Source organism: Acromyrmex echinatior, chromosome 12 (assembly GCF_024713525.1).
Source record: "Acromyrmex echinatior isolate Ae372 chromosome 12, ASM2471352v2, whole genome shotgun sequence".
NCBI lineage: Eukaryota > Metazoa > Arthropoda > Insecta > Hymenoptera > Formicidae > Acromyrmex > Acromyrmex echinatior.
Window position 1 is genome coordinate 10,162,325 of NC_141863.1, and position 21,864 is coordinate 10,184,188.

Here is a 21,864-nt window from a genome sequence, read left to right on the forward strand (position 1 = left end):
CTGCCTCCTCGCCACCGAGACTTGATATTTTACCCAGATCTTGGCGAATAATGTCCATTAAGAAGTCTAACTTCCTCAGAGCCCATCTCGGGCCGCTTTCGGGCCTCTCCCAAGAGGGTCGTCCAGAGACTAGATATGATAGTGTTATGATCGGAAGTAGTTTCTGTATCGACGATCCTCCAGTCCCGCACAAGTCTGGGGGAAACCCACATTAGATTCACGATGGACTTCTCCGTTGAGCGAAGATACAGATGCTTGTACTCCTCCTATTAAAGAGAGGGAGCCCGAGTCCGGCGGTTTATCTTTTGATTTAGGGACCGCGATGGTTGGCGGATTTGGAGCTCCCCATTGGGACTAGGCATTAAAATCCCTCGCTAAGATGACAAGACGGGGAAGAAACTCTCTAACAAGAGTCCGTCCATCGTAGCCTCAAAATCCGTGCAGGACAGGCTTGGAAGGAGATATATCCCCACCGTGATTACTCGACCGATTTTAACAACCGCCTATCTCTCATCACTTCTGAAAGGAACACTGCAGGATCTTCTCCACATAATCGCCCGTCATATTCCTCACCCAGTGCAGTGATGCGCTGTGTGGGAATAAAGTGACGCATGCGCACTATGCAAACGCTATAGTTGCTCAGTAATGTATATATCTTGGTAAGATCTGAGGTATCGTTAGACCCCTAGCAAGGAAGGAAATATGAAAGGAGTTACAAAGAGAAGAAAGTTAATAAAATTTAACTTAACCTTTAAATAAATAGAATAAATAGTTAATACAAATAATAATAAAGAAATGTATTTGTTTGTTATTTTTTACGTCTGCAGCCGATTTATTACAAGAATACTAACATTCGTTGCAAGGGTAAGGAAAAAAACTACAGAAAACCTTACCAGTATTCCAACAAAAACATCGTACATAAAATATATAAAACATGTGAACATATAATACTTAAATATTAGGACAATATACTTATATACGTAAATATTAATATAATATGCTTACAATTTACTTAAATAGTTACAAGAAATACACTTATAAATAACATTTTTTTCTTAATATAAAACATACAATTACAAAATATTATATATTAATACATTTAAAAAAATATAACGTATATAAATATAAAATATAAAAAAAATAAAATTATTATATATGTATATATATAACGGAGAGAAATTTGTTTACATTGCCGCAATCTGATGAAATGGAGGCATTTCCAGGAAGTTACTAAAACAAAATAATTTACTGGTCAATAATAGACACATATGACAAGTTTGCCTCCACAAATAAAAAATAAAAATTCTGATGCAATTAGCAATAAATAAAAATATTTTTAAAAACATGAAAATAAACATTCAAATATGAAAATAAACATAAAATATAAAAATTGCACTCGGATGCATGTACATGTGTCATATCACAAAAAAAAATAAAGAAAAGAAAGAAATATGTCTAAGCGAAAGAAAGGATTATTGCACTGCATTAATGCATTAATATTGTCGCATTAAAATAAAATCAATAATGTAAAAGTATCATTAGTTAATATTGGAATAAAAAGAGGAAGTGCATGTCAAATAATATCATATGGTAAAATACATGTATTACGGAAACAAAGAAAAGATTTTCAGAAATGTTGTTAAATTAATATATGTGAATATTAATAAAATATTAAAAAATGAAGTTAAATTGTTAGTCTTTAACAATTTAAACTAACAATACAAACGAAAGTTATAATAAAAACATAAATTTTTAAATATTCTATTGTTCTTTATGTTGACTGGTGTCAGAATTAAGAGAAAATAAATTCTTATAATTGTGCAGTTCTAAATGTGTAGAATCTATTATACTTGGAAAGTCCGACAATCAACGTTATGAGCTTGAAAACTCGATCGTACTTTGCATATTGCGTCTAAACTGATTACATCTATTCCTTTTTTTATTCTTCACATCTGTAACAATAGAAAATATTCTCTTTGCTTCGACATTAGAATGTGGAAGTGACAAAACTGCATTTACTAAATTCTCTAAATTTGGAAAAAATGATTCTTTATTGAGTTTCTTTTTTTGAAAAATAGTCCAATTTCCATATTTCATCAATTTCTAAATTAAAAGAGTTTTATACGCGTCATCAAATACAATAGGCAACATTCTCCATTCATAAGCTAAAGCCGTAATATCAGAAATTTGAAAATGTCTTGCTGTATTTTTCAAGTCTGGAAAGGTGAGTCTACTTTCTTGTTGTAAAGCTACAGTAGGATCTAAAAATTTGAATTCTCGAAAAATGTGGTCATTATAAGGCAATCGTTGTATCATTCCTTCTAATGCAGTTATATAAAAAGATAAGCAGGTGATTTTTACAAATTCTAAAGATTTTGATTGCAACAAAGATTCACATTCTGGACCAACATAAATTGAATGTAAAAGTAAAAAATTTTGAGGATTAATAATGTCCACAGAAATGTTTTGTAATGCTGTAGACAGCAAGAAATTGTATCCCATCTGCTTTATCAAATGCTCACTAGTTTCAGCTAATTTAGGAATTAAAATTTGTCTTCCTTGAAACAAAGCATTAAATTCATTAAAAGATTTCAAGGTATATTTTAAAAATAACATATAAGCTCTAATTTTATTATCATTTAAAGTATTAAAGATAGTTATTGTCGAGTTATTTTTATTTTCAATTGTTTCCAGGTAGAAATAATGTTGAAAACATCCCAGTTATCGAGAAGTCTAGTAACATATTTCTGCAAACATTGTTGTATGTATAATTTCAAGATTTTACGTGATTTGACTCCAAAAAAGTTCTGGAATTCAGGATAGCCGGGGTCTTTTTGCACTTATCGAAAAATAAATGTTACAACTGCGTGTAAAATGTTTTCACATGCAATTTCGAACAAGCTTTGCTCGCAATAAGAGCTGAGGAATGGCAAATACAATTTAATACAACGAGGGCCGGTATCGGCCCTTTTTTTAATCTAGTTACTTTGTTTTTTAATCTAGTAGTTAAGAATCTTGAACACCCATCATTACTGAAGCATTATCACATGCCATTCCTATAATGTTTGATAGAGGTATTCCTTTACTTTTTACAATTTTCAAATATAGAATATAATTTATCTGCAGTACAATCTTTTGCATCTAAGGGAACTAATTCTAATAATTGTGTTATACATTTTTTAGTCTCTAATGATACATACTTTATTAAAATACAAAGTAACTTATCATTACAGATAGTTGTGCTTTCATCAATTAAAATGGAAAATTTCTGACTTTTTAAATTTATAATTAGTTTCTCTGTTTCACTAAAACATTTTTTTTTCCTAAAACATTTTTTATTATTTGTGTGCATTTTTTTCTTGATAATTTGAGATCGTTACCTGTGGATCAGAACAAGTTTTTTTTAATAAAGGGACCATGTGATCTACAATCTGGAAAGCTATATTATGTTCCGCGTAAAAAGCTGCTATTTGTATCTCGGCTGTTTTAACTTTTTTAACATGGTCCTTATGTGATGAAGCAGATGGTGTGATATTACGGTTTGTATTCATATTCTTTATATGTCATTTAGTTTTGAATGTTTTATTAGATCTAATTTGCCACATAAAAGAGCTTTATTGCAAACCGAGCAGAGAACTTTTTTATTAGTTTCATGTGGCATTAACCAATCCTTAAAAATATCTATTCGTAACCAAGAGTCCTGGAAAACTTTCAGTCTTGATCTTCTTTTCCTTTCTTCGATGCCACTTGTTGATGGCTGATCTGGTAGATCCATCTCTCTCTCCATTGCTAAATATTAATTATACAAATATCTAAAATAATAAAATAATTGTAACTTTATTTGTAAATATAACGCATTGATTAAAAATTCCAAATTGTAATATTCTCAACAATTAAAAATAAAAAGCAAAAATGGGAAAGCTAATGGGAATCAATGCGATAAACAATGCACAATAGAAATTCAGACAGCATACAATATTTATAAAATATTTATAAAATATTTATAAATATTTATAACATTTATTTTAAATATTTATTTTAAATATTTTGTATTTTAAATACTTTTGTGGTTTGTCTTAGGTTGTTTGTCACAGATCATAAACATTTATTTTAAATATTATGAAATATTTATTGTAAATGTCATAGTAAATGCTATGAAGATACTTAATGAGACATTATAATCCAAGTAAAAAATACTTATTAGAAATGTTTATTTATATTTATCATAAATATTACCATTATCATAAATAAAATATTTAGTCTATATTTTAATAATATTTTGAATAAAACTGTATATAAAATATGTATATTTTATTGTATATAAAATATCTATATTTTATTTATTTTTTTTATTAATTTTTTAATCTTTGCCTTAACATGGCTTCCAGTATACATTTATTTTATATTCGTTCTTAATTTAATAATATCTGACCCCTATCCCCCTTCTGTATACATTCTTCATATCTTCCTCATACACAGCTCTATTCTCGCTTTATATAATATATATACATATAAATACTTATAAAAGCTTGAAATACTTGAAATACATATAAAGCTATTCATTCAAAACAAAAAAGTGTATATAGCACATTTCAAACTTTCCTACATATATAGCGTACTTACATATAATTACTTGTGACTTTGGTACTTTATAATTGTCTATACATATTGCTTGGAACTGCCCTTAGAATATTATACTTATATAAAACTTTGCTTTCTAATCTACTTGATGTAGGAATCTGGGATAAGTTCTCACTTTTGTTTCTTTTCCCTCCCTTCTGCTTCTTTTCTTGTCTTATCTATCCTCTTCATTATCTCTATCCCCTTTACCTTCTACTTCTATGAATTCTTCCATCTCACTCTTTGTCTCCTTGCACTTCTTGAGTATATGGCTATTCTCTTCTGCAGCATGACAAATTCTACATCTCTTTTCTTCGTCCTCTCTCCAGTACTGGCCTCCTTTTGTCTCATTCCCACATCTGAATCTTGCTATTGAATTTCTATCTTTCATCCTTTTTTTGCCTTCCAAGTATTTTGGTAACTTTTCTGGCCATATATTTTTATAATTTCTATTATATCTTGACTTATTTATCTTTACTTGTCTTTCTTTTTTCCTTTTCCTTTCTAGTCTCTTCATGAGATCTTCTGTCTTGATCTCCTACCTCTCTTATTCTTCTTATTTATTCCTTACTCTTACTTTATTCCTTACTATTCCTGCTCTTTCCAGCACTTCTCGTCTCTTCTTTCCCCAGTCATCTTCTTTTCCTCTATTGTCTCCTTTTCCTCTACTCCTTTTCCAACTCTTTTATACATTCTTTTATTAACTTTTTCCTCGAATTCCCTATTCTTTCCTCATACTTTACTGCTCTTCTGATTGCTTTAATTTTGATTTCATTTATCTTTTTTTTATTTTGATTTCATTTTTCTTCTACCAGTATATAATTAGGTGTTTTCCGGTCCAGTTTTAGAATCTATTTACTTCCTTTTTATCCCGTCTAGTCTATTGTCATCTTGCCAGCCCCACACCTCCGCTCCATATAAGGCTATACTCTCCATCAAAGAATTGAATATCTTCATTCTCTTTTCGAAGTTGTCTTTAAATATTTTTTCTCCAATATTCCATGTTCTCTTTATTGCCTCTGTTGACTTCTTTATCCTTTCTTTTATATGTTTCTCCGTTTTTTTGTGTATCCTAGATACTTGATTTTTTTGACTTCTTCTATTTCCTCTTCTCTCCATTTCCACTCTCTCTTTTTTGTCCTACCTCTTTCTTTCTCAAATACCATTATTTTCAACTTCTCAGTTTCAGTCCTTTTTTTTATATAAATCTCTCTCTTCAGCATCTCTCTCATATCAGCTTCTCTATCTGCCAGTAGAATCACATCATCCGCATACATTATTGTCCAGCATTTCTCTTTTTCTATTACTACTCCTATCTGACTTTGCCATCTCTTCCTCCAAGCTGACACACACACACACACACACACACATATATATATATATATATATATATATACGAGGGGTATCCAGAAAATAAGTTCCGTTTGTATTATACGTTTAGTAAGGTCGATGTATGAGCGAGCTGGCAACACAGCATTGAAGAGGGGAAGCTACCGAATAGAATGAGCGGTGTTCGGCGTCAGTAGCTCGTGAAACACGGTCAGGAGAGGTTATCAAAATGGAGTCCTCCACTTCGCGTCCCGCCACCTCCATTCCGATTCCTTCTCGAGTTGTTTTGCGCGGCATCATTCAGTTTCTTTTTGCTCAAGATTTTAAATCGGTTGATATTCACAAACAGCTTGTTTCTGTATATGGAGAGAGTGTGATGAGTGAATCTATGGTGCGGAGATGGGTCCGAGAATTTAAGGCAGGAAGACATTCGCTTGAAGACGAAAGTGGGAGAGGCAGACCCTCCCTTATCACGGATGAGTTGACGACAAAAATTGAAAATGCGATTCGCAATGATCGTCGTTTAACTTTAGATGAACTCCACAACCTTTTTCCAGAGATATCCCGAAGTCTTATCCATGAGATCGTTTCAGAAAAACTCGAATTTCGCAAGGTTTGCGCCCCTGGGATGTTTTGACCCACCCACCGTATAGCCCGGATCTAGCACCATCGGACTACCATCTTTTTACGAAACTGAAGGAGTCCTTGGCCGGAAAACGCTTCCAAAGCGACGAGGAAGTTCAGACAGCTGTAACTAACTGGACTAAAGAACTGGCGGGAAGTTTCTATGCAGAAGGGATTTCGAAGCTTGTTTCCAGATATACAAAATGTATTGAGATTGACGGGAATTATGTAGAAAAAGACTAGAAGTTGTCAAGTATTATCCATGTAAATTTTAGATTTTTTCAATAAAAACTTTATTTGTAAAAAAAAAGCGGAACTTATTTTCTGGATACCCCTCGTAGAATGGACTCCTGAGCTCAAACAATTCTTTTAACGAGTTAAGGAACATCTCGTTCAAGCCACCTCGCTCGCATTTCCAGCAGGGCAACACTCTCGTTGCAAATAGACAAAATCGGTGCGGCATTGCAACAGTACAGCAACGGATTTTTACAGCCACTCAGTTTCTTTTCAAGGAAGCTCATGCAAACAAAGTATAGCGCATATGATAGAGAATTATTAGCTATCAAACATTTTCGATATATGCTAGAGGGATGAAATTTTCACGTTATCACGAATCATAAACACCTCGTGTACGCATTTAAGAGGAAATCAGATCAAATGTCGCTAAGACAAATCCGTCAACTACTCTTCATTTTGGAGTTCACAACTGATGTACGTCACGTTTCAGGCGCCGAAAACATTGCAGCAGATGCATTATCTCGCGTCGACACTATCGTGATGCCAACTAGTCTTGATATGCAAGAGATTGCAGAAGCTTAAACCTCGGATGATGAATTGCAACAACTGAAGCAATCTACGTCAACGTCTTTGAAGCTCAACAAGTTCACCTTATCGGAAACAGCATCTAACATTTACTGTGACACTTCAGAAGAAGAGATCAGACCTTACATTCCTGGACCATTACGAAGACGAGTTTTTGACATGATGACATGAGACATCAAATGTCTCATCCAAGCGGCAGAGCAACTCATCGGCAAATTGTGCAAAAATTTGTGTGGCCCTCCATGGCTAAAGACATTAAAGAGTGAGCCTGCACTTGTCTAGCATGCCAACAATCTAAAATTCATCGACATAATCATACCTCGCCTACCAAAATACCAGTACCAGATATTCGTTTCAAGCACGTATATATCGATATCGTCGGTCCTTTATTTCCATCCAAAAGTTTCAGATATTTATTAATAATGATTAACCGATTTATTCATTGGCCGGAAACTATTCCATTACAGGATCATACAGCAAACACAGTGGCGAAAATGTTTTTCACTCACTGGGTAGCCAGATTCGAAGCTCCACGCTTAATCAGGGCTCGCAATTTAGCGCAAAGCGCAGCTGTTCGACACATTAACCAAACTCGTCGGTTCTAAACGTTGTCGGACAACTGCATACCATCTAATGGTGGTCATCGAATGATGGCATCGCTCTTTAAAAACTATATTAATGTGCCACGGTGAAACTCAATGGCCAGTAGTATTACTCGGACTGAGAATTTATTTCAAAGAGGATCTAAGCACTTCTGTAGCGGAATTAGTTTACGACACTATGCTCAAAGAACCGGGTGAGTTTTTCTCCTCCGAAGAAATGCCGAGCGATCCATGAATTTTCGTCGAAGATTTCCGCGTCATTATGCAAAAGTTACGGCCTAGACCAACCTTTCATCACATTAGACCTAAGTTATTTTTCCATAAAGATTTGTATAGCTCTCATGTCATCTTCAAAATAGACGTCTCCTGGACCAACCATACACCGGACCGCATAAAGTATTAGAGCGCATTTCGGACAAAATCTTTGCTATAGAAGTCAACGGCAAATGTATCAACGCCAATGTCGATAGACTTAAGCCCGCTTATTTAATAATTCAAGATTCAAAAACTACTCCGTCCCCGCGTTCAACTAATATTTCAGTGCAATGTGAACCAAAGACATATCTTGATCCAGCAACCAAGCGAAAGATTGTTAGAATTTAAGAATTAATTCGCGCAATATTACATTAAGCCATCAACAAACATAAATTTCTGTTTGTTTCATTTAATTTTATTTTCTGTTATTTTCATTCTAGCGATAATGTAATCAGTATTTCTTTCCTTAACATTTACACTAGGAGGGGAGTACTGTGGCATTGCGAGCGTTAGTTGCGGCGCTGCAAACGTTAGTCGCGGCACTCGAGTTGGTTCTTCTTTCCGGTTGCTTCCTTTATTTTCTCTCTCTCTCTCTCTGCTGTCATGGCGTTCTGCGGACCTCGTGTAAGTCTCTGCGATAAATAATAGGTTAAGATTCGGTAAGATTAAGAATCGCCTTGTGTTCACTGCAAGATCGACATCGATTACTCATGTCTTTCGGTAATTGTTAGCGTCGTCAGATAAATACTCATAGTGTATTTTCTTAGTTTCCCGTATTCTAACCTAGCAACGCTATACCGATATCCGAGCCGGACTTCCTAAATATTCCACAACGTAGCCACAGTATTGTGGCTATTGGGGCGGCTGCTGTGCCCAATATGGCGCCGAGAGTGTCTAGGCGCTGGCGATTATCAACTAACGGCGAAGGACAATTGGCGGGAAATCGTTAGGTTGAGAATGAGTGCTACTCGCTGATTCTGACTTTTATGCCATAAGGCGATTTAATACAAACTTGACTAATTATTTAACACAAATATAGATAACAAAATAGAGACGTGATTGCGTGCATAAGACGGCTCGGATACCGACATTGCGTCGCGGGGTTACAATACAAGAAATTAAGAAAATATACTCTGAGTAATTATCCGACGACGCTAACAATTATCACAAGACATGAACGGTGTCGGTATCGATCTCGCAGTATACACAAAGTAATTCGGAACCTTAACTTCCGAGTTTTAACTTACTGACTATCGCAGAGACTTACACGAGGTCCGCACGCGGCACCCCATGACACCAGAGAGAGCGAAAGGAAGAAGAAACGGAAAGAAGGACCAACTTCAGCGTCGCGACGGACGTACGCAGCGCCGCAACCAACGCTTGCAGCGCCGCAACCAACGCTCGCAACGCCACAGTATCCTAGCATTAGTTGCCATCTATAAGAATGCCATGAACTTCTTAATTAAAATTTAACATAGTGTCAAACATGGCGTCAAATTTAACATGGCGATAAACATGATTGTGCTGTGTAATCCAATGTAATCGTAAATGATCGTAAACAATTGTAAACAAGAAAAATCTCTCCGTTGAGGGAAGATTTTGTACCTGGTTCAACCATCATATACGCATATCTCAGCAAACGAGAATGAATTGAAATAGATTAAAATGGATTCAGATTTTCAGAAATATGGATTCATGTGATGAATATTAAAATGAATCTTTTTCAATCCTGAATGCATTTTTATTCATTTATAGAAATTGCATAGAGCATATCTCTATGCCTTTCAATCTAAAAATAATATTAGTATTTTCTGCATCATGAATACTACTCGATTCAGAATTGTGAATAGAAAGTACAGTTTTTTAAATTCAGTTAAATTCAAAAATAATATCAGCAATTTCTGTGCAACGTGAACTACTCAATTCAATATTCTGAATATGAAATGCAGTTTTTCAATCCAATTGCATTCAATTGAATCTAATTGAATTCAATTGAATCCAATTAAATCCAAAAAAGTATTCGCTATTTAAAATACGCATTCGAATAGAAAACAATTTTAATCCATTTTAATCCGTTCTCGTTTGCTAGGTATTAATTTTAGAACTTGCAATTGCGTTTTTCAATTCTTCTCCTATATTTGTATGAATTATATATATAATGTTTGTATCATCAAATCATTTACATATATGTTTACGTTGCATCTGTTCTTTATATGCTTTTTGTATCTTCCTATTTCCATTTAAATAAAAAATTTTTGATAAATATATCATTTATAATTAATGTTTGGTTTTATTGTAATAATTATTTAATAATGTTATTTTCTGCTCAGAGAATTAAGTAAAATTTGTGATTTTATTTATATTATGGTTGAATCTATTCAGTACCATCAGTTTAGCAATCACTTTTTGTAAGTTTTTTTTTAATTCCTTAGACTTTTGTGTTATTGTACAATATAATATCTTCCCTGTACCTTTCCGTGCCTTTTTTGACTTGTTTACATTCATGTTTAGTACATGTGTGTGTGTGTGTGTGTGCGCGCGCGTGTGTGTGTGTGTATTTACATATATATTGGATTGAAGAATAAGTTTGTGCCGTTTTGTATTTTATTATCTCGCAGATATCTCATTTATCCATAAGATAATATCTCATAAATTAAATAATCTAGATAAAATTATCTAGAGATGAAGAAATTAGCCATTAGGCTTTAAATGACGCTTTAATGAAATGTTAATTTTACTTATATGACATATATGACATACTAACTTCTATTTTAATCTCATTTTATACACATAATTAATTAAAAAACAATATTTTAAAGAAGATAAAAAGACGAGACGAGCTTATTGTGTTTCTGGTTGCACTTTTATAGTTAAACAATCATTGCATAAATTTTCTAAAAATCCATACAGATGTGCTGAATGGACAAAAAGTTTGAATTTAAATCACTTAAGAAATTATAATAGCAACAAATTGCAAAACCTAAAAGTTTGTCGTAAACATTTCCGCAAGACAGATTATTTCTGTCCTAAATTTCATCGTGTTTTGAAAGATACAGCAATTCCATTTATAGAAGAATATGAAATTCTTCAGAACATAGAAGTGGAAGAAATACAGGAAACAAATCAATTGCAAAAATCGAGCAAAATGTTAAACATATTGATCATAATCTATTGGTTGAACAAACGTATAGTGAAGAACAATACGATACTCATGACATACAAATCGAAGAAATACACGAATAAAACCAATTACAACAGATCGTGCAAATTGTTGATAAATATACAGATCAATTAGAAAATCACGTAAATCGACTACAACTATTAGAAAATCGAGCACATCGACTACAACTGTTAAAAAAAAAAGTTTGCTTTTTTTTGCAAAGTATATCAAAAGTATGATCAGACTTACAATAAATAATACATAAAGCTAATCTTTTTCCTACAGCCCAAAGATTGTATAAGATAAAATTAAAACACGAAAAAAAACATTTAAAGCGTCTTCTGCATTCAACAAATAGAAAAATTAAAGAACGGACGAAAACATCTCTGAAAAAAGCAGCAACAAAAATTTAAATAATTCGATAAAGGTCCGAAAACGGTTTATCAATATTATTTTCAGAAATAACGTTCTTTTTTTTTTATAACGGAGGGAAAATGCCTAACGCATACCCCGGGCCTCGGGGGAGAGCCCGCGGTTATGTGGGGCTTGCACCCACTAAAATCCCTCCGGGTGTCCGGGTGGGCCATAGCTGAGGGACTCCCAGGAACGCGTGCAGCATACTTCTGGGAGCCCCTCTGGCCAGTCGGCTTGTGTGCCGATATCCTTTCTCGCCCGGGGATTTTAAGACGTCGAAAAGACGATCCCGGGCGGTGCAGGGCACCGACTGCCCACGTTCGGGCGCTGGAGTGGACACCACCCCCGCGCCCGCCCCCCCCGGCTGGTGTTGGGGGGCGGGAGTTGGGGATACCGGCCTCCGCCGGGATCCCCAGCCCTCCAAGGGACGCCAATCGAAAGTTTGGCATCCCTCATCATCGGCGTGTTTTAAACGTCCTCGTTCCCTACACGCGCGCGGTGGTACAGGGCCCCCGGCCCGGGCACGCATTCGTCGCGGCCGGGGGATGATGAGCCACTACACCACGCGTGGGGGGTCAGCCTTTGTCCGGCGGCAGAGACCCTAGGGTCGGCAATCCGTCGTCGCTTCACAGCGCCCCGCGTCCAAGACGCCGTCGTTGATGACGGAGGAGGAGGAGGGACCACCGGTCCCGCCCCCCTCATATACACCCCCGTCGTCCTCCTCTTCGGTTACTTCCTGTATAAGGGGAGAAGGTCGCCGCCGTTCTCGCCCCGTCTCGGCGGCGCGGATGCGCGAGCGGTGGCCCGGGGCGCGAGCGACCCGGCTGGAGCCGGTGCCCGCGTTGTCCCCCAACGTCACCATCCCGCGCATCTCCTCCCGCTTCTTCGCCTCCACTGCCCGGCGGCGGCGGGAGAGGGCCATGACCTCCTACTCCCTCTGCCTTTTAGCCTCCTCCTTCTGCGACATCACACGATCGCAGAAGGAGGAGAAGGCCTTCCAAGCTCTCTCCCCGCCGATTATTGCCCTCACAACAGCCGGCAGGGAGAGATCATCCCCAATCTCCCGGACCAGGACATCGCGCTCGCCCGCCCAGGCCGGGCAGGCCTCCTGCGCGGTGTCCCGGTCCTCGTCGCAGTGGCGACAACGCGCGGTCGGTTCCTTACCTATGCGACACAGGTACTCCCCGAAACATCCGTGTCCGGTGAGCACCTGCGTCGTGTGGAACGACAATCCGCCCCATCCCCTGCCTACCCATTCCTCGAGGCAGGGGAGGATGGCCTCCACGGTCCGGGCGCCCGTTGTCGGCGGGTTGTTTTCGAAAGTGGCGCGTCACTCACTGAAGATCCGCCGACGGGCGTTCCCCCTTAGTCGGTCAACGCTGGTCAACGTCGGTCCCCGGGGTTACGACCCCCCTCCCCCGAAGCCGAAGGCCTTCACCCCGGCGAATGTCTCCGCCAGGGCGTCGGCCGTACTCGGCAGGGGGGATCCCCGCGAGAACCATGACGGCCGCATACGACATCGTCCTGTAGGCCCTACAGATACGAAGGGCCAGCCGCCGTTGCACGCTGTGCAACCGTTCTTGCATACAGCGACTGGCCAGGGCCTTCCCACACCATACCGGGGCCCCGGACAGGACGACGTGCATATACGCCCGCCTGACCGACTCGTTAGGACCGCGAAGGTTGGGCATGAGGCCGAGCAGAGCGTCTGCTCGGCGGCCCAATCGCGGGGCTAGCTCGTCGAAGTGTTCGACGAAGCCCCAGCGACCATCCACGGTGAAGCCCAGGTACTTGATAGTGGGCCTCACCGGGACACGGACATCGTCCACCACGATATGTGCCTGAGGGGGCACCCCGCTCTTCCCGTCGTGGAAGAACAGAGCTTCCATTTTAGCGGGGGCCACCCTCAGGCCCAACTCCCTTACGGAGCCGACCACACACGCCACTGCGACGTTCGCCGTTCCCACGGCTTTCTTCCAAGTCGTGCCCCCGGCCACCACCAGCATGTCGTCTGCGTAGCAGACGACGTGGCAGTCGGGGGGTAGGGTCGCGCGGAACATAGTCGTATGCGACGTTCCAAAGTAGGGGGCCCAACACCCCTGTGGAACGCCGCACGACATATCCCTCCGCTGCTGGAGTCTCCGTTTATCGTGGAACTTCAGCTGCCTGTCCCGGAAATAGTCCTCAACTGCGGCGACCAGGTAGGGGGGCAAGAGATGGTGTTCTCTCATAGCCCCACTACCCGGCCCCACGGGACGCTGTTGAAGACGTTGGCGATGTGCAGGGACACCGCCAACGCCACCTCCCCACCCGCGGTCATCTGCTCCGAGAGGGCTCTGACCTGCCTGACGGCAGCGATCGTCGACAGGTCCTCTCGGAAGCCGTACTGACCGCGGGATAGATTGGGACCATCCCGGAACAGGTGCCGAACGATGCGGGCAGCGATGACTCGCTCCAGCAGTTTTCCCGCATCGTCCAGGCAAATTGGCCTATAAGCGGAGGGACTCTCCGCCGGCTTACCCTCTTTACGTAGGAGGACAAGCCTGGCCCTCTTCCACGACCTGGGAAAGATACCTTCTCTGAGGCAGCTCGTGAAGAGTTACCTCAGTCGATCGCCCACGATGGGGGCCGCGGCAAGCCAGACTCTGCCGTGAATGCCGGAGGGTCCGGGCGCCCGCGGCCTCCCCTTCAGGGGGGCGAAGGCCTTCGTCATCTTCTCTCCGGTGACGCTCAGTTCCTGCGTCCATCCGGAAGGGGGCCGGCCCTCTCGGGAATGTCTCTTTTCCTTGCGGGAAAGAGGACAGCCACCACGTTCTCCAGCAACCGAGCGTCCAGGGTTTCCGTTATCGGGGGAGACCCACGGACGAAGTTTCTTCGTCACTATTCGATAGGGCCTCCCCCACGGATCCCTGTCCAGGGAGGAGATCAACTCACGCCAGGCGTCGCCTTCGCCTTCCTAATGGCGCTCCTTGCGTCACGGAGCGCCCCGGCGGCCACCTCCGCGTCGGTGCCCCGCCGTCTGCGGCGAGTGTACTTCCTCATGGCATGGTGGCCCGTCGTAGCTCAGCTAGCTCCTCGGACCACTAGTAGGCTGCGCTTCTCGCCAGGACGGCAGCGGGGTATCGACGCGCGACATGGCGTCCCCGAGCCAGTCGACCTCCTCCTCCACCGAGCGGGCCGGGTTACGTTCCGGCCAGGTGGAGGAGAGGAGGCTCACCTCAAGGGCGTCGGGGTCCAGCTTGCGCAGGGCCCATTGACGTTCCATCTCTCGTCGGCGGCATCTTAGTGACACCTCCGCGGGGGTGGACACCAGCTCCATCCGGATCAGACGATGATCCGTCATCTTGCCCAAGGAGATGGCGTCCACGTGCCATCCTCGAATCTTGATGGCCACCGCGGGGGTCGCCCACGTCAGGTCGACGATGGACTCCCCCCGGGCCCCCACGAAGGTGCTGGCACGGCCCCTATTCAGTAGAACTAGGCCATGCCTCGCCGCCCACAGCAGAGTGCCCCTGGAATCGATGGATGGGGAACCCCACTCCAACGCGTTGAAGTCCCCACCCACCAGTATCGGTCTGAGGGAGCGTCGTCGAATGTGCTCCCCCAGAGATTCTAGGGCGTCCTCATATTCCCTCCTGCTTACGTGAGGAGGGAAATAGCACCCTGCTACGTCGATGGGCCCCGACTCTACCAGAGTGAACCCCTCCCCCGCCGATATGGGAATCATCGGCGGGGTGTCGCGCGCGTGCCGGCTGACCACCGCCACCCGTCCCAGAGAGTCCCCCGCCCAGTTGGGCTGACTCTCCGGGATTCGGTATAGGTCTGTGGCGATGGCCAGCCCCCCCCCCACTCGAGGAGGCACTGCATGAGCATGCTTTGTGCCCCTGCCGAGTGGCTGAGGTTCAACTGGGCGAGGGCGAAGGACATTATTTGGTCTCTCGCTCCTCGCCCTCACCGACGTTGCCTTTGTCGGCCACTTCGTCGGCCGCCGCGGTGGATGTCTCCGCCACGACGGCCATTTCAACGTCGGCCACGTCTGTGGCCGACGGTGCTTCCGCGGTAGTCACCGTCGCCGCGGGTCTGCCCCGTGACGGCGGTGAGGGGGCCACTGGGCTTTTGACCCCCCCCCCCTCTTTCCCTTCGCTTTGGCGGCGGCACATTCACCGCCGCCGATGCCCCGAGGGACGGCCGAGCCCACGGCACGCGGGGCAATCGATCTTGGCGCGGCATTCGCGCGCCGCGTGTCCGATGCTCCCGCACCGATAACACGACCCGGAGCGATCCACGGTGCTTGTACATTTCGCCTGGACATGGCCAGCTTCCAAGCACCGGAAGCATTGGAGGCTCCGGGCCGGCAGCAGAGCTACTCTGCAGCTCGACCACCCCACTTTTACGGCCACGAGCTGTTTGGCCGCCTCTACAGGGCATCTCACCCAACAGATGGCGAGCCCATTGGGGCCCTGCTAATCCCCCCCATCTTAAATTATGGTGGGAGGCACCCGCCAGCTCCTCGGCCATCTCTGTGGGGGTCGAGTCGTCCAGTCCGGAGACCCGGATCTTGGCCGTCTTCGACGGACGGGACACCTTCACATCGTTCCTGTCCGCAAAGACGGCCGATAGCCTCTCGGTCAACGAATCGGCCTTCGATCGGCTCTCCGAGCCCCGGACTTCCCAAATGAGGGCCCTCATGATGGCCCTCCTCGATCCTAACGTCTTTGAGGGAGATCGAGGATCGCGTCTTGGACATCACTTCCTGGTAGGTGCCAGGGTCGGTACAAGTAAGCGTTATTCCAGCGCTATTGGGCGACCTCAGTTTAGAAAGGGGAGCCTTCATGTCGGAGGCTTGAGGGCCTGCGGAAGTACTCCCCTTCCTCGCCACCCCACCTTTTTTTCCACCGCTCCCCTTTTTTAGTGGGAGCGGGGGCCGCGGGCGCTTTGGCGCTCTTGGGCGGCGGCCGGGGCGGCTCCATCTCCGCCTTCTTAGCCTTGACGGCCGCTCTTTTGGCCGCCCTCGAGACAACCTGCGCCCAGGTTGCCTCGTTGGCGTCCACAGCACGACCCTCGTCCCCAGTTGTTGATGGGGATGGCGGGGGGCAACGGGTCCCTCCTCGTGGCGGGAGGAGTCACGTCAGGTGCCTTCCCTCCAGCCTTGGGAGCGATCTTAGTTCCCTTCTTGGCGGGGGGCTGGCCGCCCTGCTTAGCGGGGGACTGGCCGCCCTGCTTAGCGGGTGGTCCCTTTTGGGGCGGCGCCGTCGCCGGGACTACCCCCTCAGGAGGCAGGGGAGGAGCCTCTCGAAGACTTGTTCGATACGGCCATCCTCACCGTCCCGTCCGTCGGTCTTCCCCTTCCTTTTTGGAGGGGATTTCTTACCGGCAGACGCGACCCTGTCCGCGGCGGTCGCCAGAGGGTTCATTTGTTTTGAAATCCCCTGCAGAGGAGTATGAAGTCTTCAGGTCCTCCTTCGTGTCAGTCACACGAGACCGCGGCTCCTCCCCCTCCGCGGGAGCGGTTCGTCCTCCCCGTGTTCGAACGGGACTGCTGCCGCCGGTCGAGCTGTCGAGACCCGACCACTCCATTGCCGAGTCCCATTCGAGTCCCCCGGTGCCCTGTCCCTCCCCGACGTACAGCGGGAAGTAGACCTCCTCCTGTCTCTGTCGTGCTCCAGGACCGCGACCTTAGAGCGGAGGAGCACCAGCTCTTGGTTGAGCCGCCGTTTCTTCTCCGCCCTGGAGCTCTCATCAAGCCGGCCGCCTTCGGCCGCCAGGTCACCATCGCCCGACCTCGCCATCACCGAGCTCAGGACTGCGGACAGCTTTGAGTAAGCTGCGCACAGATCCTTGATGATATCTGCTTTGATATTTTTATTCTTCTCAACAGCCTTTGCGATGATTGCTAATTCGCGAGTTGCTACCGCGGCAATCGAGCGCAAAGGCTGCCGATCGAACTCGATGGCGAGGTCGATGGAATCCGTGGAGGAGACCACAAATTCGACCGTCCGTTTCCGGTTCTCTCCTCCGAGGGACCCCAGCGAGGCCGTGGATCCAGCCCTCGACAGGGTACCCTCAGAGGCGGCAGCCTCGGCGCGCGCCCCGACCTTGTTGCAGGCAGGGCCGCGATTTTCGAGGATTGCTTCCCTCAGTTTCGCCCTTAGTTGGGCGAGCCTCCTGCTCGACGCTCTTTGCAGAGCGTGTCTCGTCCGCGTTTTGTATTGATATTAAGCTTGACATTTCTATTTATGCCCACGGCTCGCAGCGGCTCCGCCAACTAGGGTGTACCCTCACCCCTCCCTCGAAACCAGGAGAGGGGGGCCCCGAGTTCCCCCGGGGAGCTGGCATATGGCACGGGTCCCCAGAATGTCTCATCGAGGACGCTGGCCTCCAGCCCCTTACTCCCCGTGAGTGGATGTGGTGCAAGTCCACTCACGAGTTTCGGGGGTCCCTCGCCTCCGACCTCGAGGGTACCGCTGCGGGTGGCGCCACCCAGGGCGGCCCCACGGACGGTTCAGGTCACGGAAGCGGCGCCCCTTCCGGACCCTAGCCGCCGTGGCGAGCAGCGTGATGTGTGCCGCCCGGTGTCCCGCTTCGGAAGGGACGCTGTCGCGGAAACACCGGGCACAATTACTCGACGCCCCCCTCCGGCCCCGACCGTTTTTTAGTAAAAAAAAATCCATTATTTTTCTAATAGATGGCTTTAGAAATCTGTATCTCGTCTACGGGTGATACAGATTACTAAAGCCATCTATTAGAAAAATCTATACCTAATATCTCTACTATATCTAATATACATTGTAAAAGAATTTAAAAATAAAAATAAAAATAATTAAGCTTAAACAAGTATTAGCAAAACTAAGCAAGCATTATTAATTTTCTGAATTGTAATTAATTAAAATATTTGATTTAAATGGATCATGTTATATACATATTATACAATATATATCTATAATACATATACATAATATTACATATATATATAAAATATATAAAATATAAGTGGAGCCGTATATTCATGACACCCTGTGTATATATATATATATATATATATATATATATATATATTAGGTGTTGGAATTAATTCGTAGCGTTTTTTAATGAAAGAATGTTATTTATTTCACATGAGCATTAAAAAATACATTAATGAAAGTACTTCCCATCACTTGTAAAACGCTACGAATTAATTCCAACACCTAATATATATATATGTATATACAATATATATATTGTTTTATATATATATTAGGTGTTGGAATTAATTCGTAGCGTTTTACAAGTGATGGGAAGTACTTTCATTAATGTATTTTTTAATGCTCATGTGAAATAAATAACATTCTTTCATTAAAAAACGCTACGAATTAATTCCAACACCTAATATATATATTGTATAAATAAATATATTGCATATAACAATGGCATCTCTTTATATCATGTTATACATTGTATTTTATTATCTTACTATACCATATATTTTTTCAAATAATATTTTTTATTTAGTATGTTTTTAATTATTGATTTCTTTGTATTACTTTATAGGGTAAACGCTATAGTATTAAAGATATGACATTTTGCCTTTGTTTGTATAAAAAATCTCCTACGTATTATAAATTTTTATATACCCATTCTGTCTATCCATAACAATATTAAATTCTCTACTTTCCAATATCCCAATACAAACTGGATGCACTGGATTAATAAAACAATATTTGCAACATATAACAAAAGATTTTAGTGATGAAAGAAACAAATATGTTGCGTTAGTCTGGGATAAAATGTCTATGAATCCTTTTTATCATATAATAATAAGTACGATAAGGTAATTAGTTTCGCAGACTAGAATACAAAGAAGAGAAAAATCGCGAATTATATCGTAGTATTTTTTTAAAGAAATTTGACAACAGGCGGTCCCAGCAAACGAGAATGGATTAAAGTGGATTGAAATTTTTTCATGCGTATTTTATATAAATAGCGAATACTTTTTTTGGATTTAATTGGATGCAATTGGATTAAAAAACTGCATTTCCTATTCAAAATTTTGAATTGAACAGTATTGCAACACAATGTGTTGTGCGTGCACAGAAAAAGCTAATATTATTTTTAGATTGAATGGCATAGAGATATGCTCCATGTAATTCCTATAAATGAATGAAAATGCATTCAGGATTGAAAAGCATTCATTTTAACATTTGTGAATCAATATTTCTGAAAATCTGAATCCATTTCAATTCATTTCAATCCATTCTCGTTTGTTAGGAAGATGCCATTAAGATACGGTTATTGCAGAAATACACCTACTCATCAACTAGTACAATGCGTAAAAAAGTCAAAAAATGACTAAATATTATTAGAACTGGTTTAATACCTGTTGCTACAATATGCGACCAAGGTAGGATTAATATTGCTGCTAAAATATTTAATAAATGAAAGCAATCAGATGCGCATAACAAAGTTTACGTCCAAGTAGCACTAAATATATATAGCTAAATATATATAAAATTTTTTTCATTATAAATGTACGTGTTGTACTTGTTATATCATAAAAATTTATTTTTTAATTTTATAAAAAATAAATACAATTTTTTCAGTGTTAGATTCTCATTAGTTTTGTCTGAATTCTTATTTATTGTATAAAATTTTTTGTGTTACAGAAAATAGTTTTTTAATAGAAAGTAGAGAAATTATACCGATTTACGATTAATCTGTTCATCTGTTAAAAGAAGTTTGAAATAACTTTTGTTTTTGTTAACCAAAGATTTGGATACAGACATTACCAACAAAAGTATAAATGAAATTAAATATGCCTTGTAGGATCACGTTATCTTAACATATGAAATTGACAAACTATGCTTGATGAAACAACGTCAACTTCCTAAGATAATAAAAAAACATGTTGATTCTTAACTCATATTTAAGATGAAAGATAAATGCGCAGCCAAGGTTTTCAGCAATACTGTTGCAAATTTTATGGATGTTGTCTTAAAATTATGTGGAGGCAAAGCAAGAAAAATTTGAAATTATTTACAAAGTGCGTCACCAAAATCCGGACAAATTTCAATTTAAATTTTTCGCTATATTGTGCTTTCACCAGAGGTTGTTGTTGGCATCCGAGAAAGCCTGATGTTTCTAAAGTATCAGATACTATGATCAGACTGTGTATTGAAGATTAAGATTGAGATTAAGATTGAATTGCTCAATCACACTATAAATTATATCCAAAAGCAGTTAACATTAAGTCAAACAATGCCGCAGTTAATAAATAATGTGCTTTTAAATATGAAGGAAAAGAAAATAATTGTTTCTTTTACTCCTTTTAATAATTACTGAAGCTGAACAAAAGAAGTATGTTCGTTCTCACTGGGAAAATCCATATTAGTTAAAACGAAAAGAAAGAGGCATCATAACTTTTTTTTAGAATTAGCTTTCGAAGATCCACTAAGGTTCCGCCGGTAAGAATTTATCAATATAATTTTTTTATTTATATACTCTGCTTTAATTTATTTTATTATTTCTTATTAAATAATTGTTGAATACTTATTTTAGATGTCTTCGTATGAATTCCGAAATGTTTGAAAATCTTTTAATGAAAGTAACTCCTTTCATATAAAAGAAAGATATTATATTAAGAGATAGTATTCCTCCAACTAAAAAGCTCCAACTGTGAGCTTTCGCTCACATTACGACATTTTGCAACAGATATCATTTATAATTTTATAATAATTATATTAAAGTTGATAATCAAGATTAAAAACGACTAAAATTGCGTCGTTTATTTTCTTTTTATTTTTTTTTCTTTCTTCATTTCCATCTATTCTCGCTTCCTTGCTTCCTTCTCCCCTCCCCCCTCCTCTCCTGAAAAAGGTATCACGAAACCTAGCACTCCGCGTCCTTAGGATCGTGACAATTGTTTTAATACTGTCTTATATTGTTTTTTATATTTCAGGAGAATCTCAAGAGTCATTATGTTTAGATTACAGAATTGGTCAAAGTATCATTTCTGATATTATTAAAGAAGTGACAGATGGTATTATAAAAGTACTAAAAGACGAA

The 21,864-nt window shown here is 41.6% G+C and overlaps 1 long non-coding RNA gene and 2 pseudogenes across 1 annotated transcript in view; all 3 read right to left on the reverse strand.

The window, feature by feature from the left end:
• Positions 1–2,051: 2,051 nt before the first annotated feature.
• On the reverse strand, positions 2,052–3,551 carry LOC147907859 (uncharacterized; annotated as a pseudogene).
• LOC147907860 (uncharacterized) overlaps positions 3,285–21,864 on the reverse strand; it is an 85,827-nt gene continuing 67,247 nt past the window's right edge. Inside the window, exon 2 of the long non-coding RNA XR_015546988.1 lies at positions 3,285–3,789. This is a non-coding gene — a long non-coding RNA (uncharacterized LOC147907860). The remainder of the gene's footprint in view (positions 3,790–21,864) is intronic.
• Positions 3,796–7,016, reverse strand: LOC147907861 (uncharacterized; annotated as a pseudogene).